Source organism: Peromyscus eremicus, chromosome 3 (genome assembly GCF_949786415.1).
Source record: "Peromyscus eremicus chromosome 3, PerEre_H2_v1, whole genome shotgun sequence".
In the NCBI taxonomy this organism is placed as follows: Eukaryota; Metazoa; Chordata; class Mammalia; order Rodentia; family Cricetidae; genus Peromyscus; species Peromyscus eremicus.
This window is the reverse complement of record NC_081418.1, coordinates 89,092,196-89,117,506: the sequence shown is the minus strand read 5'-3', so window position 1 is coordinate 89,117,506 and position 25,311 is coordinate 89,092,196.

Below are 25,311 nucleotides of genomic sequence, written 5' to 3'. Positions count from 1 at the left end.
TTGCTTATTCTCTGCACTCTGACCAGCTGTGAGTCTCTGTAGGAACTTACATCAAGTGCAAAAAATAGATTTTTTTGATGAGAACTATGAACTGCACTCATCTATAGATATTGAAGGTAAATATTTAAAAAGCAGTTTGAGTCTGTGTCCATTTAACAAAATGAGTCTTTAAGTTCAGTTAAAGCACTCAACAGTTTATCTATAGTGTATCTCCTGTTTTGTGGAAGTATTCTGTTATATAGGTTATCCAGTTCATTTAAACATTCTCCCATGGGAAGCCCTTGGATTATTTCCAAGTTTTGGGGCTTTTAAAAATAAAGCTTTACAAACATTTTACTGTGTTTGCAGGCTTCAACATGAACCTTAGTTTCCATTACTTCACCCACCAGTTAGATTGCTGAGTTATATGATAAGTGCATGTTTTATTTTATAGGACATTTCCACAGTATTTTTCCTGAATATCTCTGCTGTCTTACATTTTTACAACAAGATTATATAAATGAGTGAGTCTTTCTACATCCTTATCAGCATTGGTATTGTCACTATTTTATATTTAACAATCTTTACAGTTTAGATGAGACTCATGTAAGCCCATCTAGTCACTCTATATAGGTGCTTTTTAAAAGATTGTATTTTAATTTATGTTTGTGTGTCTGTGTGTGTATGCACGTTCCATATGTGTGAATGTCAGTAGAGGTAAGCAGATGAAGTTGGATCCACTGAAGCTGGAGTTATAAGTAGTTGTGAGTTGCTCTACATGCATGCTAGCAAATGAAGTTTGGTCCTCTAAAAGAACAGCAATGGCTTTAAACTGCTGAATCATATCTCTAGTCATTTGTAGGTTTTTATCCACCATCTTGTTTCCCTCAGTAGCCATGGTATATTTTTTCTAGTCTAGGCTAGAGATTCATGCTTTGTACTCAGTTTTTTGTTATAAGTAAATGTAATGCATTTTCGGAAATAGACATAGAGCCAGTATTCATGACTGAGGTCAGATAATTTTGCTCATTAGTCTCAGCTGAGTCCCTTTATAAAGGGACTCAGCTGACTCCCATTGATTATCATTGACTTATCAATTATGAACATCATGGCCAGTGAGGGGGCAGGGAGCAAATACAAAGTCCTGGCCTCTTTGATTCAGCTTTAGACAAAACTAATGTAAACTTCAGCTCTGGGGTGAGGTCCCACAACTGCTTTTGCGTCAACATTTGACATCTTGTTCACTTGCAGGTGAATCATTTCTATCAGCATGCTCCAGCTTAACTCTAGCTGTCAAGACTCCCTCTGACTATGATTTCTGGCTTTTCCTACTGTTCTACTTTCACTTCTACTGCTGTGATGAAAATATCCTGACATAGAGCAACTTAGGGGAGAGAGGGTTTATTTTAGCTCATAGTTCCAAGTTATAGCCCATTCTCATGGAAAAATCAAGGTGGCAGGAATTTGAAGCGGCTGGTCACATTACATCACAGTCAAAAGCAGAGCTATGAATGCACACATGCCTAGTATTCAGCTGGCTATCACTACTCTTACACAGTCTGGGGCACAAAACAAGGAAATACTCCTGCTGACTTTCAGACTGGAACTTTCCACAAAGATCAAGACCATCCATTGCAGACACGTCCGCAGGCCAACTTGATCTTGACAGTCCCTCAAGCAGATTCTCATCACAAGTCATTCTAAGGATGTGTCAGGTTAATAAAACTGACACAATATTAATGTACACCTCTAAAGGCTCTTGTATACAGATTTGGTTTTGGATATATCATCATCATTATATATTATAATAGAAAATTTTAGGACCTTGTCCCAGACTGTCAGCTTATGCCATGAAACTCAGGATAATACCTGAGATATTTTTATGTACTTTAAAAGTAAGTGCTAGACACACACATACAGAACTTAAAAAGTCTATCAGACAGTTCCTGCTTCGATTCCATCACCGTCACCATCACCTACCTCTAACTCTTGTCAAAGTCTAGGAATTTTAAAGGAAATTGCAACGAATTTTTATAAATATAGATCTACTTGGCTTCCCTCTCTGTCTCCCACCCCAAGCACATCCATAAGACTGTGAAGTGTGGTAAAGAAGAGTTGGGAAAAACTTAGAGGAAACATGGGAGGATTTTGGACATATCTGAATAAAGAAACTAGTGCCCACTTCTCACTAAGGGAATTTTGAAAGAGGGAAGAAGGCTGGATCTGCTTGTCATGGTAAGGAGAGGAATGAAGCAAATAGTGTTATGCAGGCATCAGGTCTGCTAGTCAAAGAGACATTTGTTTCCAGTGTAAAACTAACCGCTATAGAGCACAACTGTACCCACCCATCCCAATGACTTTCCGCTTGGTAAAAATGTGCAGTAAAAGGGTGTGGATGATGGCACTAACACAGCAAGTACTGAGAAAAGAAACCTATAAAGAGCTAGCTAAAAATTGTACTTCTTCAGGGAATTAAGCAGTACAGAAAGTGTCTTCAGAATAAATTTCCAAAGATAGAATACATGCTCATATGAACGGCGATTGTCTGCTAAGTGGTGGGCAACCATAAAATCAACAGCCAAATTTTAATGGCTGCTTTTAAAATTCATTTTCTCTCAAATCTAATCCTCATAGAAGCAACAAGGATATAGAAAAGTAGTGGCAGTTTTACAACATACCTCCAAATTCTTTGACATTTATCTTACGAAAAAGTGTCATTTAGAAGCTAGAGCAATGGTCAGGTTTCTTGAAGGCCCCTTGTGTACCCTGGTGTTATGATTGAGAGAAAAAAATCTATCCACTTGAAGACTAAAATATAATGTTATGTGTTCTCAGACCAGATAGGATGACATGAACTGATCTATAGTTCTTGAGTACTAAGTATGCATGAGACAAAAAGAGAATGGACTATATAATGCTGAAGTTTTGCACAGTCTAGATTCACTCTTTCCAGATGGTGTCTGTCCTCATGAATACACTAGATTCCCTGGAGAGTTAAAGAAGAGGCAATCCAGCTTGAAAGCATTTAGCTGAACAAAATCTTAGTTTTGGTATGGTAACTAAGGCTTCATATTTCAGAACCTCTCTAGTAAGTGAGGCCCTGCTCCTCTACAGCTTTGCTGTGTGTTTGATGGCAGGACACATAGAAACCCTTTAGGAAGGGCTTTCAAAATGACATCTCAAATCTTCATGGCTCTGCTTAAAAACTGATTATGGGTTGGCTATTTCTCTGCCCTTGGTCACATCCAAGAGTGTTTAACCATTTCAAGTTCTTGTTCTGATGTTCAGTCAGCAGTGACACCATCTCTAGGCAGATTTGGGGAAGTATGCAGTGTTCTTGAAGATTACTATGGATAGTTCCTAATAAGATCTCAACTTCACATGTGAAAGAGAAAATAAAATATTTTCATCCATAATGAAAAGGAATGACATTCAACTTCCTTGTCCTTGAAATGGACAGAGCTTAGTACATGGATTAAAATTTATGTGTGTGTGTAATGGTTAGAAAAAATAAAACTGTGGGAGTCCTTTCTTTCCAGGGCATAGAACTCAGTTTACCAGTTTTAGTGAAAAGAGCCCTTACCTGCACGAGTGGTGCCTCCATCCTATTTCCTCTGTCACTTTAATTTCCACAATAATGTGCTGTATTGTTCTGGTTTAGAGAAAGGAATTATAGGCTGGTCTACTGATAGTTAGATCTCCCTTAGTTTGTCCCATCTGTCTTATAGCTGGTCAACACCCCTTTTAAAAACATGGTGTTTAATCTGTGGCTTGTTAATTCATACATGTGTATGCTGCATTCCGATTGCTCTTGCAGGTTCCTCCTCTTATGTCCCTTTCACCATTACTCCCTTCTCCCTACCCCCATCTCACATTCATTTCCTTTTGTTTTCTTTCGAGTGTCACCAGTACAATCTATGTAACTATAGATTTGAAACCATATATGGGAGACTAATAAGCTCATCGGGAGTACACAGCAGAAGACAATGATTGCTCCTTCTGCACAATCCATCATATACAACAGATCAGCAGGAAGGAACAGGGTCCTTTGAGTCCACCCCATGATTTATGATTGACCATTGACAGGCTCAGTCTTGTACAGCAGCAGCTACTGTGAGATTATTATTGCATTAATTGGGCTGTGTATTTTCCAAAAGATAGTGTTCACAGCCTTTCTCCCTATCTTCTAGCTGCTAGATGCTTTGTGTCCCATCTCAAGAGATGTTCCTTGAGACTGAAGGAGACTTCCTACATCTTTCTTATAATATGTAACTCATTTTCATCTTCTTAGACAACTCAGGCAGGTTTAACTTTTCCACTGACCACTTCAGTCAAGAGGATTTCAAATTATGCTGCACAAAAATTATGAGTATGTGATTGAAATTCCAAAGATTAAAATGTATAATCTGTGCGGAACTTACAATCTTATACTACCTATACAAGTTTTCTTTGCATGGCAGGTAGGAAAAAATATTCCAATTACATGTTATAGAAACCTTCCCCATATATGTCATTAACTAAGACCTAAATTTTGCCAGCTTTTGGGTTAAGAATTTCACATGCTATATCATTTTAAATTAGAAATTATTTGGCAAAGACACTATGATAGTTAATTTTGTCATGTGATTGGACTGAGAAGTATCTAAATGATTAACAAAGCATGCCTCTAGGTGTCTGTGAGGGTGTGTTCAGTGAGGATTAACTACTTGTAGGAAAGCCTGACTTGAATACACATGGTATCATCTCATTGCTAGAGACCCAGGTGGAGTAAAAGAGAGAGAAAGCCAGCAGCATAAGCACCCTCTATGTACCTCCTGCCATGTGTGCATGGTGCTGTCCTGCTCTGCCATGCAATGTCCTCCCTGCCACTGTGACTTGACATCTCTAAAACCATGATCCAAACAATGTTTTTCTCCTGTGTTTCTTCCCGGTAGTTTGTAATACCAATAGAACATACATCCACTACAGATGATTTTGTAATGCTTTAGGCTAGGGTGAATTCATCTCACTCAAGAAAATGAACTTTAAAGAACAAAAGATTTATTCATTTTTAAATTCTCCCATTTTTGTCTCTGTCTCTCTGCCTTTCTGTCTCTGTCTGTCTCTGTGTCTGTGTGTGTGTGTGTATAGTGTGTGTGTGTGTGTGTGTATAGTGTGTGTGTGTGTGTGTGTGTGTGTGTGTCGGCCAGAAAAATATAGTTGTATCCTCTACAACTAGGGTTACGGGGTGTGACCTGTCTGATGTGGGTGATATGAACTAAACCCATGTCTTCTATAAATGCAGTACACACTCTTAAGCACTGAGCCATCTCTCTAGGACAGAAAGTAAAACATCAAAGTGCTGAGTCTTAGGAACAGACATGTCTGCAGAAAGGCAATAGAAGGAATGTGAGGGAGAGTAAACACACAAACAGCATTCTGTTTATAAAAACGTATGTATGAACATGAACAATAAACACTCTCTAGGTCCCTGGTTCTGTCTTGGGTCTTTTTCATTCCTTCCTCACCTTTTTCTTTGTCTCAGTCATCCTATTGTTATAAGTAGAAAATGAGAATTATTTCTTCACCTTCTTTCACAGAGTAGATCTCTAGTCAGCAGGTTCAGCAGTTGTTGAGGGAGAAGCAGTGATCCTCCGGAAGCCTGACAGCACAGTAGGAAGTAGGGGGATTTTCTGCCATAATATCAATGGTGTTCGGAAATCAAAGAATTCCTATTTTATTACAATTCTCTACTTCCCAAGCAGTTCCATTCTCTGGAAATGCTTCTGGATGAAGTAGGGTGTATTTGGAGGATGATAGGCTTAGTAGATATTATAGTCACAATTTGTCACGGAGCCTTCTAGCACACACCATTTGTCATATTTTCTACTAATAAATACAGAACTTCAAATCTCCTTTATGATTCTGAAGTGCTGCCTTTCTTCCAGAGTAAATGGAGGCTATAAATGAAAAGAAGATTTGATGAGGCTTTTTTTTTTTATTCTCTCTGATTTTACCCTCCAGGCTGTATGGAAATTCAGTTTTCTATATGATAGTACAGAATTAATGGGCTGCAGATATAATGAGTGAAATTGATTGTAGCTTCTAATTCATCTGTGGCTTCTAATGACACTTGAACATTCTCTAACCCAGTGGCTCATACAGCCACACATAAGATTATCAGTGTCAGAGACTCTGCGTTTTATTTCACAAACTTCTTTTGTGCTTTTGACCAGAGTATTTTGGACACTATCAAATTGGTTTTACTTTAAAGATACTCAAATGACCCAGTTGGCAGGAACTCAGTATTTAGTTAAAGTCTCATTCATACAAGAGTAGAGTAAATAAAAGTTGGGTTTGGACTCTATCCTTTATCTGGCAGGATTGTTCTCCCTTCCTGCAGCCCTTATTTGAAACTTGTATTTATGAAATAAATGATGGCTTGAAGTTTCTGTATTAATTTCAAGTCCATCCTCATCTCTGGGCTGCAGTCTAGATGGCTGAGAGTCAATTTGTTTTTCTTCTCTTAGGTGTCACTGAGCTTAAATTGTTTTCTGCCCATCCAAAAGATTTCTCTCCCTTAATGTTATGGAGGAAGATGAACTACTCATTGAGCTGACAGGAGTAAGAGTAGTAGGATTAGTTTGGTTTCAGAAGTGATGTATGGCTGCAGCGCATAAAATCTACAGAGATTCATATCCTGGAAGAGTAGTTAGTCTATCACAGCTGCTGCCATTATTTTTCAGTGCAGAAATCTGCAGGCAAAGTGTCAAGGTCAGCTACGACTGTTTTCAAACACTCTAGTTTTCTTATCAGCAAAATTGATTAGCCTGCTTTCCATGTACATAGCATTTATGCATGTGTATGTGGGTGTGCGTGTGTGTATGTGTGTGTGTGTGTGTGTGTGTGTGTGTGTGTGTGTGTATACATGTGTGTATAATAATGTGTGGGCCAGTGTTTGATATCAAGTATATTCCTCCATTTTGCTCTGACTCAATTTTTATGATTAATCTTATTTATGTGTATGTGTCTATGTCTCTGTGTGGTTGCATGACTGCAAGTTCCCATAAAGGCCAGAGTCATTGTAGCTGGAGTTACAGGTGGTGTGAGCTGCCTGACATGTGTGCTGGGAACTGAACTTGGGTCCCCTGGAAATATGAATGCTCGTAATTACTATGTCATCTCCCCTAGAGCATCCAACTTCTTTTCTGAGACAAGATGGCTCACTGGACCTACAGCTTGCCAACTTACCTAAACTGGATGACAAGCAAGCCCAGGGGATGGTCCTTCCCCCACCTTCCCACTGCTAGGATTACAGATGCCTGGCACTGTATCCAGCTTTCTTTACACACTCGCTAGGAATCAAACTTGGGTCCTCAAGTTTGCACTTTATTGGTTAAACTATCTTGATTGTCTCTTGTATGCTAGTTCAAAAGGAAGCAAAAAGGATCAGCTATCTGTAAGTATTTGGAGACTCAAAGTAATTTAAGAGAAGCCTAGACAAAATATAAAACTGTCTTTTTAAAAAAAGAAATACTTCTTCTTACAATTATTTTGAGTCAGCATAAAGACAATACTCTGAAAGTTAATGGCAATTGTAAATAACACATCATTAGGTAATTCTGTGTTCTGGATCAGATTCTAATGTTTCAGGATGATTATTCATTAGTGTGTCTATTGTTCTTCACATCTTACATTGAGCTTTAGGACATCTTAGTCTCAGCTATTGAAAATAAAATTTTGCTTTCTTTATTATATAAAAGTAGTTGTGCTCAGAACTAAGGTCATTCCAGTCTCAGATGTTAGTCAGTTCATTGACTCCAACATCCTCCTGTGATGATCTGTAAAAGTTTCCATCGTTACAATTTCATATGGACTTGAAACATATATTTGGCTGTGAACTGCCTGGGATGTTGACAAAAATCCCTAGGCAACGAATGAAAGTTCAAGTCTACTTGGATCCTACCTTTCCTTAATTATATGACCTGGGGAAAATTACCCAAAGTTTACTGAAATTCACTTATCTCATCTGTAAAAAGAGGTCTTGAAGATTCCTAGTGGGTCTCAGTTTCAGATTTTTACCATTTTGTAATAAAACATCTCAAACTCAAAAGAATAGAAATTTATGATTTCTTCTGATTTGGAATCCATGATGGAATCCAGACAGAATTCTGCAGGGAGTTTTTTCTGCTACTCATGACCAGATAAAGTAAGCAACTTAGCTTCATTTAGCTATAGATATTGGACTAGATAGAAGCTTCAAGAAAGTTACTCTAATATTTAGGTACCTCTGGGCAAGCTAAGTTTCTTTCTCTCATTATTCAGTAGTCTTCCCTTGTCTTCTTTTCCATATATGGCTTCTTTTCCAAGAGAAAAGAGAGCGAGATGTAAGATCTCCTACAGGCTACAAGAACTGACACATCTCAGCCTTCTACTGGGCAAACCAAGCTTAAAAGCTATCCCAGGTATAATAGATTATGTGTGTGCACATGTCTATCAGTGTGTTTTTCTTTATGTGTCTCTATGTGTCCTCTCTCTCTCATTCTCTCTCTCTCTCTCTCTCTCTCTCTCTCTCTCTCTCTCTCTCTCTCTCTCTGTGTGTGTGTGTGTGTGTGTGTGTATCCCTCTCTATCTCTATCTCTCTACCTCTATCTCTCTCTGTGATATATGTATTTTTTATATATGTGCATGGTGTATGCAGAGACCAGAGGAAGATACTTGGTGTCCTGATGCCTGATGTATGCTCTGTGTTGTATTCCTTTTGAGATATAGCCTCTTATTGAACATGGAACTAGGCTAGTGGATACTTATCCTTGCTGTGGTGGTATTGTGTTCCCCAAAATATTGTGCACCCTAATAAACTTATCTGGGGTCAGAGAACAGAACAGCCACTAGATATAGAGGCCAGAAAATCGTGGCAAACACGCCTTTAATCCTATCATTCCAGAGGCAGAGATCTGCCTGGATCTCTGTGAGTTCAAGGCCACACTGGAAACAGCTAGGCATGGTGACTCACACCTTTAATCCCAGGAACTGATGGCAGAAATCAGAAAGGTATTTAAGGCATGAGGATGAGGAACTAGCCTAGTTAAGCTTTTAGGCTTTTGAGCAGCACAGTTCAGCTGAGAATTGGTGAGGTGAGGAAGCTGTGGCTTGTTCTGCTTCTCTGATCTTCCAGCTTTAACTCAATACCTAGCTCCAGGTTTGTTTTTATTAGTAAGTACATTTAAGATTCATGATTCATGCTACACCTTGCAATCCTCCTGTCTCTGTCCCCCAAAGCAATAGAATTATCTGCATGTATGTGGCCACATCTATCTTTTTACATCAATGCTGGGATCCCAACTTAGGTCTTCGTGCTTGTTAATTTTTCCCACTGAGCCATGTCTCCCATCCCAGATTCCATTTGTACTAGGTGCAGAAGCAAACAAACACAGATAGTAAAGAGATTAGTAGCAGTTACCTTAAGAAGCTACATGGCAGAAACCCTTAGATGGCAACTGTGTTCACTTAGCAAGAGATTGCAGATTGTATTTTTCAACCAAATAATCATTGGTGCCTGCTGTGTTCAAGAACTGTTTTATACTATGGTTGTTTTATATAGTTCTAGGCAAGACAGATTCTATTTTATGCTTCGCCATAGTATGGAAAGCAGATATCAACTCAATAATTATACAGATAAACATTGTATTAAAACACAAGCAGGAGTTATGAAAGAAAACAGCATAGTCATAACTTAATGATTAAATTAAAGTAATAGGTCAAGAATAGCATCAGAACAATAGTTGTTTGTGTTCAGAGTTATAATCTGAATGGAAGGCAGCCATGTGGAAAAACAGGTGAGGCAAGCACACGAGAGACAGAAGCAAGTGCATGACATGTTCCCGAGACGTCGCGCAAGCATAGATGATCAGTGTGGCTGTGGCTGGGTAGTAGTGTTTGGGGAGTGACAATTTGCCAATGCTGGTTAGAACCAAAGGGTTATGATAGTGTGAATGTTCTCCATTTTATTGAGATACTGAAAGCCAGTTCTATCAAGTGTTAAACAGTAAGAATACTAAATTGTGGCTGATAGCACATAAAAACCCAAAGAGAATCTTTTGTTTGTTTTTGTTTTATTAAGTGTGCTCTTACAGTCAAGAACAGGTGGTGTAAATAAAGAGGAAGAGAAGGAATTGGGCTTCAAAAGTAAAGATTCAAAGGCACATGCTTGAATCAAACATAGCTCATTTTCTGTTCCCAAACTTGTATAATTCCTAATGCTATTACTTTTCTGGCTTAACATCATTAAGTGAATCCATGACTCTACTGAAAATTTAAGTCAGCACAAGGTCTACAAATGCAGAATCACACACATTAATATTTTAATTCAGTTGACAAAACTTTCATGAGAATGACTATGCCTTAAAATTTAATTATTGTAGCAGAACAAAGAATGTGTTCCAAATGTGATTTCTCTCTCTTTTTTTCATCAAAAGGTGTAGAACCCAAAAGCCAGACACTTAGAACATTCTCCAAATCACTGCAAATATCTCTGCTTGGCACTAAACGAATAAGATGAGAAATACACACCACCTCCGAATGGATGGAAATGATTGGCTTAATAGTAATTTATACCAATATGCACATTGTTGTTGAGTACCCAGACCCATGACATGGATTTAGTGAAAACACAAAGGAACATATGATGCTGTGGAATGCACAGTCTTATTCAGTGGACATACACATTCCAAAGGAAAGAAAAATGCCAAAATAGCATACAAATGAGGAATGTGTAATCCAGTTATATTAACAACAACAAAAAAAAGCCTGTGAAATTGAGAAAAAAGTCTTGCATGTACACACATAGATAAGAATGGTCAGAAGTATTTAAACCTAAAAGGTAACTACTTTTCTTTTTTAATTTTTTAAATTTTTATTTTGCAATATAATTCAGTTCTACATATCAGCCACGGATTCCCTTGTTCTCCCCCCTCCCAGCCCCCCTCACCTTCCCCCCAGCCCACCCCCTATTCCCACCTCCTCCAGGGCAAAGCCTCCCCCGAGGACTGAGATCAACTTGGTAGACTCAGTCCAGGCAGGTCCAGTCCCCTCCTCCCAGGCCGAGCCAAGCGATCCTGCATAGGTCCCAGGTTTCAAACAGCAAACTCATGCAATGAGCACAGGACCCGGTCCCACTGCCTGGATGCCTCCCAAACAGATCAAGCCAATCAACTGTCTCACCCATTCAGAGGGCCTGATCCAGTTGGTGACCCCTCAGCCATTGGTTCATAGTTCATGTGTTTCCATTCGTTTGGCTATTTGTCCCTGTGCTTTATCCAACCTTGGTCTCAACAATTCTTGCTCATATAAACCCTTCTCATTCTTGCTAATTGGACTCCCAGAGATCCACCCGGGGCCTAGCCATGGATCTCTGTATCCAGATCCCTCAGTAACTGGATGAGGTTTCTAGCACGACAATTAGGGTGTTTGGCCATCCCATCACCAGAGTAGGTCAGCTCGGGCTGTATCTCGACCATTGCCAGCAGTCTGTTGTGGGGATATCTTTGTGGATTTCTGTGGGCCTCCCAAGCACTTTGCTTCTTCTTATTCTCATGTGGTCTTCATTTACCATGGTCTCCTATTCCTTGTTCTCCCTCTCTGTTGTTGATCCAGCTGGGATCTCCCGCTCCCCCAAGCTCTCTTTCCCTCAACCCTCGCCCTTCACTACCTCCAATCATGTCCACCAAACAAAATGTGGTAACTGCTTTTTTAAAGATTGTGTGTGTGTGTGTGTATGTGTGTGTGTGTGTGTGTGTGTACAATAACCACATAACTTCATCCTTCGAGCTGGAGTTACAAGTGGTTGTGAACCTCCATGATGGTGCAGAGACCAAATTCCAGCCCTTTGGAAAGGTAAGCACTCTTAACAGCTGAGCTGTCTTTCCAGCTGCAGAAGGTACTGCTGTAACCAGACACTATTCTGTCATATCCTTATCTTCTCCACACCCATGTCTCTTTTCATCTCTCTACTGAAGTTAAAGGCATAGATACAGAAAATCAGTCTATGTGTTCTCCTTCCTGACTCATCTGGCTCACAATCAGGTCAGCCAAGACTGATGATCAGCATGAGTCACAACAGCCATATTGACTAGAATTTATCCTGCCTGCTTTCAGAGATCAGGCTATTTTGCCTTGGGTGACTCGGTTTTGCAAGCAACAGTTGTTTCCATTTTTTTTTCAGTACAAATGCAGAGGCAAGATGATTCTGTATCTTCTTTTGCATTTAGACACTCTCACCTGTTTTGCACCATGCTTGAGGCTCAGGATGATAAATAATGTATTCCTAAAGTAAAAAGGCTCACTTTAGAAACTTACTAGTGTAGAATGTGATCTTGTTAGCACAAGAATGTATTAAATCATATTTGAAAAACAACAGACCCCCAAACTTATGGAAGAAACCATATCAAGGAAGCATCCAGAACCTCACCTAGATCCTGCAATAAGAAGGACACATGGCACTGTGATGGCAGTGGTTCCCAACAACCTGTCATCTGTTTACTCAGAGAAGTCAAGAAACTGACAAGCAAAAAAAAAAAAAAGTTCTTTCAGGCATTGGTTTGACTCAGACTCCACACCTGATATGGCCTGCTTGAAATGCCATGTGTCCAAATCTGTCCATCCTGACCTGGTTTTGCACTTTGCCCCTGCAGCTTGACTCAATATTGTGTCACTGCTTCAATGCGGGACCCTGTAACTCATGCATGGCTCTGCATACCCCAGCAGCTCTCTTGTAATCTAAACATTAGAGTGACTCTCTTTGCATCATGACCAGCTCTCTGCCTCTGCCTCCAATGAATTATCTTTGAACACGTGAACTCTGATGTAACCTCTTACTTTTTCTATAGCCAATTTGTGATATGTGTATACATATATGTATACATATGTGAGATGTATATATATATATATATACATATACACACAAATATATACATATAAATAGATATGACTAGGTGTTACTTTTCTATTGTTATGATAAATAACACAACAGAAACCAGTTTAAGGGGAAATGGTTTATTTTACCTTACATTCCTGGAGGAATAATGACTCTATAGTCATTACTATGGACAGGAGTGATCACTGACATGAAGTTGGTGAGGCAGTTAGAAAGTAGAGAGATCCCATCTCTTCTACATACAGAGAATGTAGACAGAAATCAGAAAGGAACTCAGATTATAAAACCTCCAAGTGGGGCTGGAGAGATGGCTCATAGGTTAAGAGCACTGGCTACTCTTCTAGAGGTCCTGAGTTCAATTCCCAACAACCACATGGTGACTCACAACCATCTGTGATGAGATATAGTGCTCTCTTCTGGCCTGCAGGCATACATGCAGGTAGAACACTGTATACATAATAAATCTTAAAAAATAAATAAATAGACCAGTCCAGGCACCCTCTGGACCACTGCCAGCAGACCTAGGTGGGGTCAACCTTGTGGATTCCTGAGAGCCTCCCCAGCACCCTGCTTCTTCCTATTCCCATGATGTTCTCATCTATCATGGTATCTTCCTCCCTGCCCTCCCACTCTGTCCCTGTTCCAGCTTGATCCTCCCATTTCCCTATGTTCTCATCCCTCACTGCTCTTCCTCTGCCACCCTAGCAAATAAACTAGCTGTCATCATAGAGCCTTTGTCCAGTGACTGATGGAGGCAGATATAGAGATCCATGGCCAGGCACCAGGCTGAGCTCCAGGAATCCAATTCATGAGAAAGAGGAGAGATACTGCAGGTGAGGGACGTTGAGATCATGATGGGAGGACGTACAGAGATGACTGGCCACACTAGTGGAAGCCCATGAACTGTGGACTGGTGGCTGTGGAGCCCCAATGGGACTGGACTAGGCCCTCTGGAAACAGAAGATGGTTGGTTGGCTGGAACTGTTTTGGGGGTACCCAGGCAGGGGGATCGGGATCTGTCCCTGGTCTATGGGCAGCCATCTGGAACCCGGTGCCTGTGATGTGACACCTTGCACAGCCTTGGTGCAGTGAGAAGGTGCTTGGACATGCCTAGGCTCAGTGTGTTGGGCTCTGCTGACTCCCCATGAGAGACCTCAATTTGGGGGATGTGGGGATGCGAGGTGGCTTGGGAAAGAGGGCTGGGGGTGGGAGGAGGGAGGAGAGGGAATCTGTGGATAGTATGTGAAGTGAGTAGAAAATTTCTTAATAACGAAAAATGAAAGAATAAATAAATAAATAAATAAATAAATAAATAAATAAATAAATAAATAAAACCTCCAAGTCTATCCTTGATAACATATTTTCCCCCAGCAAGGCTCCATTTCTTAAAGGTTCCATAACCTGTACAAACAGCACCACTCATTGCCTATGGGGGACCCTTCTAAATATATATACATATATTACTCTGTACTGTGTATGTGTGATCTAAGAGATAATATTATCATTGAGATTGGACTAGAGGAACCCATGTTTGCCAAGGGTTAGCTATCAAGGGAAATTGAGTCTGTTTGGGAAGTTACACTGATGGAAACCCACAGTTTATGAATTTATTGTTATTCAGTACATTCTAATGTTGTGGACGACACTAGCATGTCTGTTTATGTTTCTGGCGGGGTGTGGTTGTGATACTACTGTCTATGAACAAGGATGGATACAAGTCAAGTGTTGCAATATAATCACAAGGGAAACAAAAGCAACATCATCCTGAGAATGGCACAAACATGCCTGACTCCAGCCATAATGAAGGGCTGCCTGGAGCAACTGCTGTCTCTGCATTATTCTGTGGTGTCTTACATTGCCCTTTGCAGCCAAAGGGAATTGAGCTAACAAGATTCTCACTTATTTTTCCTGTCTCTGTATACTTCTTGGAAAAAAATTACATTGCTTAATCAATACCTACTTTTAATTGTACTGGGTATAAAGATGGTCAAATAACAATTGCAATCTTCCCTCATGGTGAAAGTATATGATACTGAATTTTTACTAGTAGGACATCTTGCATCAGAATTAACTATTATCCTCAATTTAAAACTAGTGGCCCTTAGTCAATTAGCTCTAATAGAGAATTGTATGTGGTAGGAAACAAAAATAAATACATACAAATTTTAAAAGGAAAAAGAATAAGCAAAAAATTCAAATTTTTAATTTTATAATAAGGACACTTATACTCCAGGTTTTTCCTTCACTCTACTTACACAGACCTAAAAAGATAGATGATGATTACAAATAATCCTTAACTGTTAGTGTTCTGTAAAAATCTTAATGATTTGGAGGCACAACAGTTCTAAAAATAGAGATATAGGTGTTTGGAAAAGGGAAATGAGCTTGGTTTAGAAAAAACAATAGTTCCTGAATCTGTCTTTCTGTTGGGAGAGCCTAGGTGGTATCTGAGTTTCTGATTAAAGAGAGTCCAAAGTTCCTCAGCATTTCAAGAATAAAGAAGATTGGGTGCTAATTCTGTATTTTAGCATCAATTAGGAGGACACAAGATCAGAAGAACCAAAAGAAGAGACACATGTGATCATAAAGAATATAAAAAATTACATATTTGTAAATGTGCACATACACCCACTCATATGTGTATGCACATGTGTGTTAGAAACCATTCCACTGGTATTTGGCAATGTCTGGAAATAATAAATTTATTGCTCCTGTTATTTTTTGTTTTTCTTAATTAGTCATTCTTTTACACTTTCCCCCGGGACAAGCTCGTATTAACAGTGACTCACATGACGTCGACAGTGTAGCCTGTATAAACTAACAAGATAAAGGGAGCCCAGAAGTTACATAGTCCGAAGAGTCTCACACTGAATTACCCTTTAAAAAATGAACTTTTAAAAACAATCCGATAGACAGGCTTAGTGTTTGCAACATAGATTCGTGATGTGGTAGTTCATAGCTTAAAAACACAGTGTTCATTACTAAAGAAAGGTCACTGTAGAAAAGCCCACCTCTATGTGTCATCTCTGTGGAGTATGTGCATGTGTGGAGGGGTTACACACGCAGCACAGCACACGTGTGGAGGTCAGAGAACAACCTCAGGGGTCAGTGTTCACCTTCCACCTTCTTTGGGGTAGGATCCCTTCTTTCCTGCTTCATGTGTCATGAGTTTCGAGGAATTCTTTTTCTTCTGCCTCCCATTCCCATTTTCCCATGTGGATGCTGGGATTCAAATCAGGAGCTGCTGTACCTGGCTTTCTATGGGCCTGTGGGGTCCAAATTCAAGTCCTAACTTTGTGCCATACTTGCTTTACCCAGCCACTAAGCTTTCTCCCTAGAGCGTAGCTCTATGGATTTTTATGCGTAAGTGCACTCATGGAGGGCAGGAAGAATGTCGGCTTCTTCTACACAAAGCATCATCTACATCCCTTAACTAATGAGGTAAGAAAATGATTCAGTTGGCTTAAGGGGATTCATGTTTGTAAACTAGGGTTGATTCACCTCACAATATTTAACCGTCAGCATGACCAGCTCCCTGTGACAAGCCATATCATAGTACAAAGGTGCACTTCAAATCAAATGTTTAATGTATTCCCTAGAAACTCCGGTGATCAAATGCAAGCAAAGAACATAAATAGAACTCAAGCTGGTAAAAACATAGTCTTGGCTGAGAGATGCAGAACGTGCCTAAATCCAACTAATGTAACTGGGGCTTGAATGCAAGCATAATATCACTGGAGTGAGAGGTAACCTATCTTGGAGAGATAGGACCTAGGATGTGTTCTTAGCACCCACATTGTAGCTCATAAACATCTGTAACCCAAGTTCCAGAGAATATGATGCTCTTTCCTGGCTTCTCAAGTACATGCATGCATATGGTTCACAGGCATACACGTAGGCAAAACACTTATGCACATAATTTTTTTTAAAAGTTAAAAAAATATTACACCTTCCTTCACTTATTCAAATTTTTGTTAATCATACATAAAAATGACAGGTTTTATACGTTAGAGGTTGTAGGTTCAGAGAGAGCTCAACATTACATATTATTCAAAATTTTGAACAATAGCACATGATATATGTTATAAACATATAAAGACAGTACCATGTGAGAAATGTTGTAGAGACCTTTGCAAGACCAGTACAAAATAGAGAAGGCAACAAACAGCTTCTAGAGTTCCTGAGAAGTCAAGGGACTTGCAGTTTGACCTATTTCTTTAAGACATAGGATGGCAGGGATCTCTAGCTTGAGTCCCATGGCCTTAGGTAAGATCACTGGGAACACCTAATAATAATAGCTAACTGCTGAGCACCACTCCTTTCTGATACATCCCAAGGATGAGAAATCGTCAGATTGCAGCACCCAGCAGATAAGAAAAGTACAAAGACTCCAAAGAAAGCAGAGAAATTGTGCGGTCTGAATTTTCCAGACAGTGACCTCTCTGCCTGGATGTATCTCAGACTGGTTTCAACCTCATGGAAGGACTTCACTTCAGCTTCAGGGATAGCTGGGATTACAGATGTGGGTCTGTATCTGGCTAAAAAGGTGAGCTCTCTTTGAGGATTGAGAGATTGTTGAGTGTACCAAATCATTTGGTATAAGATTGTTTTTTAGTAAAGGTCAATGAGAAAGGTTGCCATGACAAGTGTTTTATTTGAATCTGAAAGTGCAATGTTTGAACAGTGTAAAGAAAGAAAACAGCTCTACTGGTAACATTACTGATTAGGGAACAGCCAGTAATCCAATATTTGGGAAGAGGCAATGCATGTGGATTGTACTCTGCTGAGCATCGTATAAAGTGCTATTGAATTTGACATTAAGTGGAAATATGGGTATTCTTAGGGGAGCAGAAAATACAAGACATTAATATACATCTCCTTCCAAATTTATTACACAATTGTCTTGAAATGATGAGTCCTCTTATAGTAGCAAAAATACAGAAGAGTGGTTTTCAGGAAAACAATAAACTGAACTTATGTCTGGCACGTTTGCAGGACACCTAGTTAAGACATACTTTGAAGAAAGAGGTAACACTTAGTTTGGCGAGATTGGGAGACAGTGTGTGAACCAACGACAGAAAGAACCAAGTGGATTACAAAAGTTGCTACAGGCACAGATGGTGAAGCAAGAACTGATTTTGGTGTTTCAATGAGGAGCTGGTTAAGGAGAGAAGTAGGTTTACATTAAAACAACTGAATTAGCAAATATTTGCATAAGGGTTTAGGGCCAATTCTAGGTTAAAGGACTGGGCAAAAGTTCAGTCAGCAGCTAAATCCTAGCACTATCAGAATCTGCAAAGAGAAGGAAATACCATTTGAACCCCATAATCATGTTCACTGTATTTAAAGGTTCTATCAATCTTAGAATTAAGACTGAGAAAAAATATTGCAGATGTGAAAGTTTTCTGTTTATTTTTGTCACTTCTTAGAGTATACAGTATAGCAACAATTTACACAGCACCTACATTGTGCTAAATCCTATGAATTAGTCTCATGATATACTTAGGCTACAGTAAATGTTGCACAAATTTTATGAAGTATATTTATACATACATTAATCTTAGACTTCTTCGGAGCTCCTAGATTCAATCCTCTTTGGATTTTGATGGACAGTTATAGGAATTACAGGAAGAAAGGAGATCTTGAAGGGAGATTTGAAGCAGGGGCAGTGGTGATGAGGGGGAATTCCCTAGCCTTTCTTTCAGCCTAGTCTCCAGACTCCCGGTGGTTCCTGCCATGGAGTTACTATTTCAAGGTGATTATGTAATTCAAAGGAATTAGCCATCTAGTACACAGAATAAGCTGTGTAATGAAAAAGGGAGAAGGTCAATGATGATTTGTGCCTAATACCCAAAAATGCATTGGGAAGAATACTTTACTGGTTCCCGAAAATGAAGTGATATTTCTTGAAATAATTCTTAATGATCTGAAGTTTTCAGGGAGTGACCACTTTATTTTGTTATACAAGATAGATGATAATGTATTCATACCTCCTTGATATTCCCTAGTGACATGATGGCATCAGAATACTTTCACTTAGTCCTTCTGCCTTTCTCTCCCATCGAAGGCATACTCTGTTGGATAACTTGGTTTCTATGTTTCTTGATAGAGATATCTAGTTAGCCAATGGAAGCATTTTCAACACCAGTGCAACATATCCCAGGCTGTTACAAAAACAAAATAAAACTAAACAAAATTGTTCAGGAGGCTGGAGTGATGTTTCAATGAATATGAATGTTTCCTGCCTTTCCAGAGGACCTGAATTCAGTCCTATATTCCAGAGTCAGGCCACTGACAATATTTGTAATTCCAGCTCTAGGGAATCTAACACCCTCTTCTCCATACCCATGAAATATACACAGGCATACACATATAAATGAAAATAGAAGTCATCGAACACACTGGTCATTGTCTCCTCTAGCCTTTGTTCAAGAGAGGTTAGTACAAAGTATTATTTAGAAGCTTTGTTGACTACAGGTACTGCATTCTAGCTTCCATCAAATCCATAAATACCCGACAGTACCTTGTTATAGACTCATTTGCAAAGACATAAAATCATGACTCTCATGCTAATATAAAATGAACATATGAACTTAATGAGGTAAACTGTATGATGCTGACGCCAGTTAAAATGAAAATTTGAAGCACCTGGTATTCATGGGTAATTTAATAAAAGAATGTTAGGGAAAACAATTGGATTTGATATAAAGTGATTTAAAGTTCTAAAATAATAAATTGCACCATTTGAGCTGTGGCTTTATATCAGGCAAAAGATATTTGCAGCCTTGGTGTTAAACCTAACTATAAGCTAAACTCACACTTCCAGACATTTCAAATAATGCATTCACAGGCTGGCCAGTAAGGAAAGACTCTAGCTTCTTCTCAAAGAAGATCTCGTATTCTCCAGGCTTGGTGTCCATGTTTCAAATAATTTTTCAGAACCCTGGACCCTACTTAAGATACCACTAACTTTTCATCTACAATTTATCTACTTTTGGAAAACTGTTTAGGAGAATCAAATTCTCAGTCAGAACCATTCAAGTTTGACTGAATAACCTATTAAATTCTGATTATTTTCCATGAGAAGAAAAAGATCAGGAGAAATTTTTAACATAGTTTTTGGTAAAATGTTTTTATTGTAAAACATTTAAAACTTTAACTTATGTTCTGTTTTATTTACTTTAATTCAAGAGACTTATATGTTATTCCTTCAACCAAGGAAAAAAGAAATTCAGGAACTTTGAATCTATTGTTCAGATTTTAAAATGTCCTTACCATGACTTTAAACCTGATTTTTATTTATTCTTTCCTTATATATTACATTGCAACCAGTTTCTCCTCCACTCTCTCTTCCCAGTACCTTCCCCCTCCCATCTCGTGTCTCTTCCAGATCCACTCGTCCTCCAATTTCCCTTCAGAATAGGGCAGGCATCCCTCCCAGGGATATCAACCCAACATGGCATATCATGTTGCAATAACACTAGACACATCCCCTCATATTAAGGCTGTAAAAGGCATCCCAGTAGGAGGGGAAAAGTCCTCAAGAAGGCAAAAGAATCAGAGACATCCTTGCTCCCACTGTTAGGTGTCCCACAAGAACACCAAACTGCACAACCATAACATATACATAGAGGACATAGGTCAGACCCAGACAGGCTCCCTGCTTGTCGGTTCAGTCTCTATGACCCCCTATGAGCCTATAGGCCATTTTCTTGTGGTGACCTTGCTGTTCTGCCATCTCATTGGCTATTTTAGCCCACCTACCTCACTTCCTCTTCCTACACAGCTCTGTCACTTTCTGTCTGTCTGTACAGACCTCCAGATCTCTATGGTTGGTACTGGGATTAAAGGCCTGTGTCACCATGCTTGGCTCTGTTCCCTAGTATGGCCTTGAACACACAGAGACCCTGCCTGCTAAGTGGTAGGATTAAGGGCATGTGCTGCCTGACTTCTTATTTATTTAAAATGGCTGGTCTTTTCACCTTGATCGCCAGGCAAGTTTTATTAAAGCACAAATAAAATATCACCACAATCATTTCATTCACTTTTTTTTCCCTGGACATGTTTGGTTCTATCCTAGATCTCTGGGATGTCCAGTCTCTGATTCCTGGCCCTCCAGACTGTGTCAGGTGTGGGCTTCCTCTTGTGTCTGGGTCTCAAGCTTAATCAGTCATTGATTGACCACTTCCACAAGTTCTGTGCCACCTTTACCCCAGGACATCTTGCAGGGAGACAGATATTAGGTTAAAGGTTCTGTGTCTGGGTTGGGGTCCCAATCTCGCCTTTGGAAGCCTTGCCTGGTTACAGAAGATGGCCAGTTCAGCCTCCACAGCCCCCATTACAGGATTTTTCCCTAGGGTCTCCATTGTAGATTCCTATTAATTTCCTTTGCACTAGGTTTCATTATTGCCCCCCAAATGCTCCCCAATTTCAGTTGTCTCTCCAAGTACTCTTTCCCTCTAGTCCTCTACCTGTTCCCTCCCGTTTCCATCCCCACCCTCCCGTAGAAACAACTTCCTGAACAGAACACCATTAGCACAGGCACTAAAATGAACAATAAATAAATGGGAATTAATGAAACTGACAAGCTTCTGTAGGCAAAGGACACCATCAATAAGACAAAACGATAGCCTACAAAGTTGGGAAAGATCTTCACCAAGCCCACATCTGACAGAGGGCCAATATCTAAAATATATAAAGAACTCAAGAAATTAGACATTAACAAACCATGTAATCCAATTAGAAAGTAGGATAGAGACCTAAACAGAGAACTATCAAAAGAGGAATCTCAAATGACTGACAAGCATTTAAAGAAATGTTCATCATCCTTAGCCATCAGGGAAATGCAAATCAAAATTACTTTGAGATTCCATCTTCCACCTGTCAGAATGTCTAAGATCCAAAACACAATTGGCAAGGTGAGGTCTGTGGCATGTTCTGTTTCTCTGGTCTTCCAGCATTTATCCCAATATCTGGCTCTGGGTTTGTTTTTATTAATAAGACCCCTTAAGATTCATACTACAGCTTTATTTGTAATAGCCAGAAATTGAAGACAACCTAGAAGTCCCTCAACCAAAGAATGGATAAAGAAAATGTGGTACATTTACACAATGGAGTATTACTCAGCTGTTAAAGACAATAACATAATGAAGTATGCAGGCAAATGAAGGCAGACAAAAAAATCATCCTGAGTGAGGTAATCCAGACCCAGAGAGACAAACATCATACCTACTCACATATAAGTGGATATTAGTTGTAAAGTAAAAGTAATCATGCTGCAACCCATAGACTCAGAGAGGCTAAGTAACAAGGAGGGATCAAGAGGGGACACATGTACCTCCCTGGAAATGGAAAATAGAATAGATCTGGTTTTTACATTTAATGGTTTATTACTCTTTGAAGGGATTTCTGTGGGGAGGGGGAGTATGTGTGAGTGTGTCCAGGTACGCATGCCTGTGTGCATAATCACAGAAGCCGCAGAAGGACACAGTGTGTCCTGCTCCATCATTCTTAACTCTATTCCTTTGAGACAGGGTCTCTCACTGAACATGTAGTTAGGCTGGTGGCTAGAAAGTGCCAGAGATTCTTCTGTTTCTGCCCCCACCTGCCTCTCAACACAACACACTAGAGTTGCAAGCATTTTTTAAAACTGATGCTGAAACCCAAAGTGAGGTCTGCATGTTTGCCCAGCTAGTGTTTGTCCCCACTGAAGCATCTCTCCAGTATTGTCTCCAATTTATCCTGATTCTTTTGGCCTCACATGAACCAGAGAGATCATTATTGCTTGTTTTGGAGACATTTCATGGACTAGTTAATACTTCTGTTTTGATTTTCTGTACTCTGTCCTTTCCTGTTCTTTTCTGCTACAGCATAGTCTAGCCCAGTTTATTTGATCTGAGTTCTACATAGAGAAGAGTGTTAGTTGAATTTTTCACTTAAGTACAAAAATTCTCCACCACTGATAGCATGCCTTCTGCAGTCAGTGTAGTTGGTTTTACATGTTTGAGTCAAGAAGCAGCATTTTCTGCCCACACTGTCGGACTCTGGACAAGCGATCATGAGGAAACCCTCCTGTGAAGAGTTTCAAAGAAGTCCTAATTTTTCTGTGACTACAAATTTCACAATAATGAATATGTCCCCATTGTTGACTTTTTAAGACCCACCCTCAAGAGCCATTGTGATAGCACACGGCTGTAATTTCAGCTCTTGGGATGTAGGTGCAGGCAGATGAGGAATCTAAGTGTCTCCCTGACTACAGAGCAGGTTTAAGCTCAGCCTATACACTGTCTCAAAAAAAAATATTAATGCAGGGAGAGGGTATTATGGCAGGATGGCTCAGTGTGTAACGATGCTTTCTGCAAAGCTTGAAAATCTCTTTGATCCCCAGGTCCCACATGGTGGAAGAGAAGAACTGACCTTCATATACGTACCATAGATTATGAGCACTGCATCCCCAAACACACACAATACATGAATAAGTGTAATAAAATATATATTTAAAAAATTTGTCTTTACACCACACACTTACATTGTGTAGAAGTTGCATTCAAGGCTGAGACAGTCAATCCTGCAGGGAAGCTTCTTAAGGCAGAAGGTAAGCACCTCAAAATAGCTTCAGGGAGTCCCTGAAACTGACAAGATTCACTAGGGCCCCTGCCTGCTAGAGTAAGCAATAAAATCAAGCTGCAAAGAAGACTTTGACACCAGACCAGCAGCCTAGAAGCAGCAGAAACCAGCTGAACTGTCTGGATGAAATTTAAACCAACTGAGTCACTTTTAGAAAGGACACTTTCCAATCTGTTGTGCTGCTTGTAGGCTATGCAGTATTCTCCGGGTAATCAGTTTTTGTGAGCTGTGACCCAACCTGGGGTGGGCTTTGGTGATGCAGCTGTCTTTGAGTCATTTCTGCTCCTGTCAGTAACCCCTCATCTGTATTCCTGTAAGTAACCCCAAGAGAACTCATTGGTTAACCCAATTGGATTCTGGTGGTATCCATACTTTGGTCTGTTGTGGGTTCTGTATCTGTAGTGAGTAAATGTATGTATCGTGCCTCCCCAGGAAAAGTCTTTTCACACAATAACTACAAATATAAGGCTTGAAAGAACTGAGGTACATATGACCTAGAAGCCTCATCCCCAAGGACTAGCTTTGTGCTATTGAAAGGTGCAATGCAAGCTGCCAAGAAGGAAAATCAATCAGTTGTCCAGCCTATCTGGGATGCCTACAAAAATAACAATTACCTGCGCAGTAAGACATCTCCAAGGGTGCAGCAGTGGAATTCATGTCTCGGAAATCTAGTGCTAAGTGGTTATCCCTCAAAACATATACATACAGGCCACATAGTTATATTTATAGATTTATAGATAGTTATATTTATGTACTTATTTGATATATAAACATTATAATAATTAAAGAAAAAAATAAAAGTAAATAATGCAATTTAAAAAAAGTCTACCTTCATAAGGATTCACCATAGAACTTTTTTCTTCTTTTCCAGAAGGCCCTTTATATCCTGGGCCTACATCTTTGCAACACAAGGTCTAGTCTTCAGTTTAGAGACACTACTGTCTTTACCTGTTATTATATCTTGCAGTGCTGCATGGAACTCAGAGCCCCTTCATGTTAGGCAAGTGTGCTACCACTGAGCTGCATTCCCAGTCTGTCTGTTAGTATGGTGTAGAACACATTGTTGAACATATTATCACTTTCACATGTCATCATTTCTAAAGTTTATAAACTGCAAGAAGAGAAAGTTTCCCTTAACGGTAGAACTGAGAGCGACAGCTGGAGGTGGGCAGCCTGTGAGCACAGGCCAAAGACAAGCAAAGTCATCATTTATGTACGTCTTGTTCAGGGAATAAGGTAGAGCAAAGAAAAGGCAAACTTCTAGAATTGCCGTCATGATGTTAAAGTGCTGTCATGTGGTATTTTGGTGTCATGAAGTCTTGGACTCTGTAGCCATTCATAACTAAATATCACTATTCCCCTAACAGTTGCTAGATTGCACCTGGCATGTAAGAACTGCTGGGGAAGGGGGAGACAGTCTTCTTTAAAGATGTGAACCCAAAGTTGGTCACATACTCCATGTCAGGCCCTATACCAAAAGAATTTGACAGCACAAATTGAACTCTATGGGATGGAAATGAATTAAAAACTAAAATAAATGAAATTGAAGTTGAGTGGAGAGGGAGGTTGGGTGGATCTTGCAAGAGCTGGAGAAGGGGATAAACTTGTTCAAAATGAATTCTATGAAATTCTCAAAGAATTAATACAAGTCCTATAAAAATTAAAAATAAAAACTACTCATACTAACTAAATTATGCCAGCTTAAGATTCTAGTTTCTAAAACATTGAATAAGGTGATTATTAAACTCAAAGTATTGCTTTTGAAGAACTACAATTCTTAAGTGGTATACAGT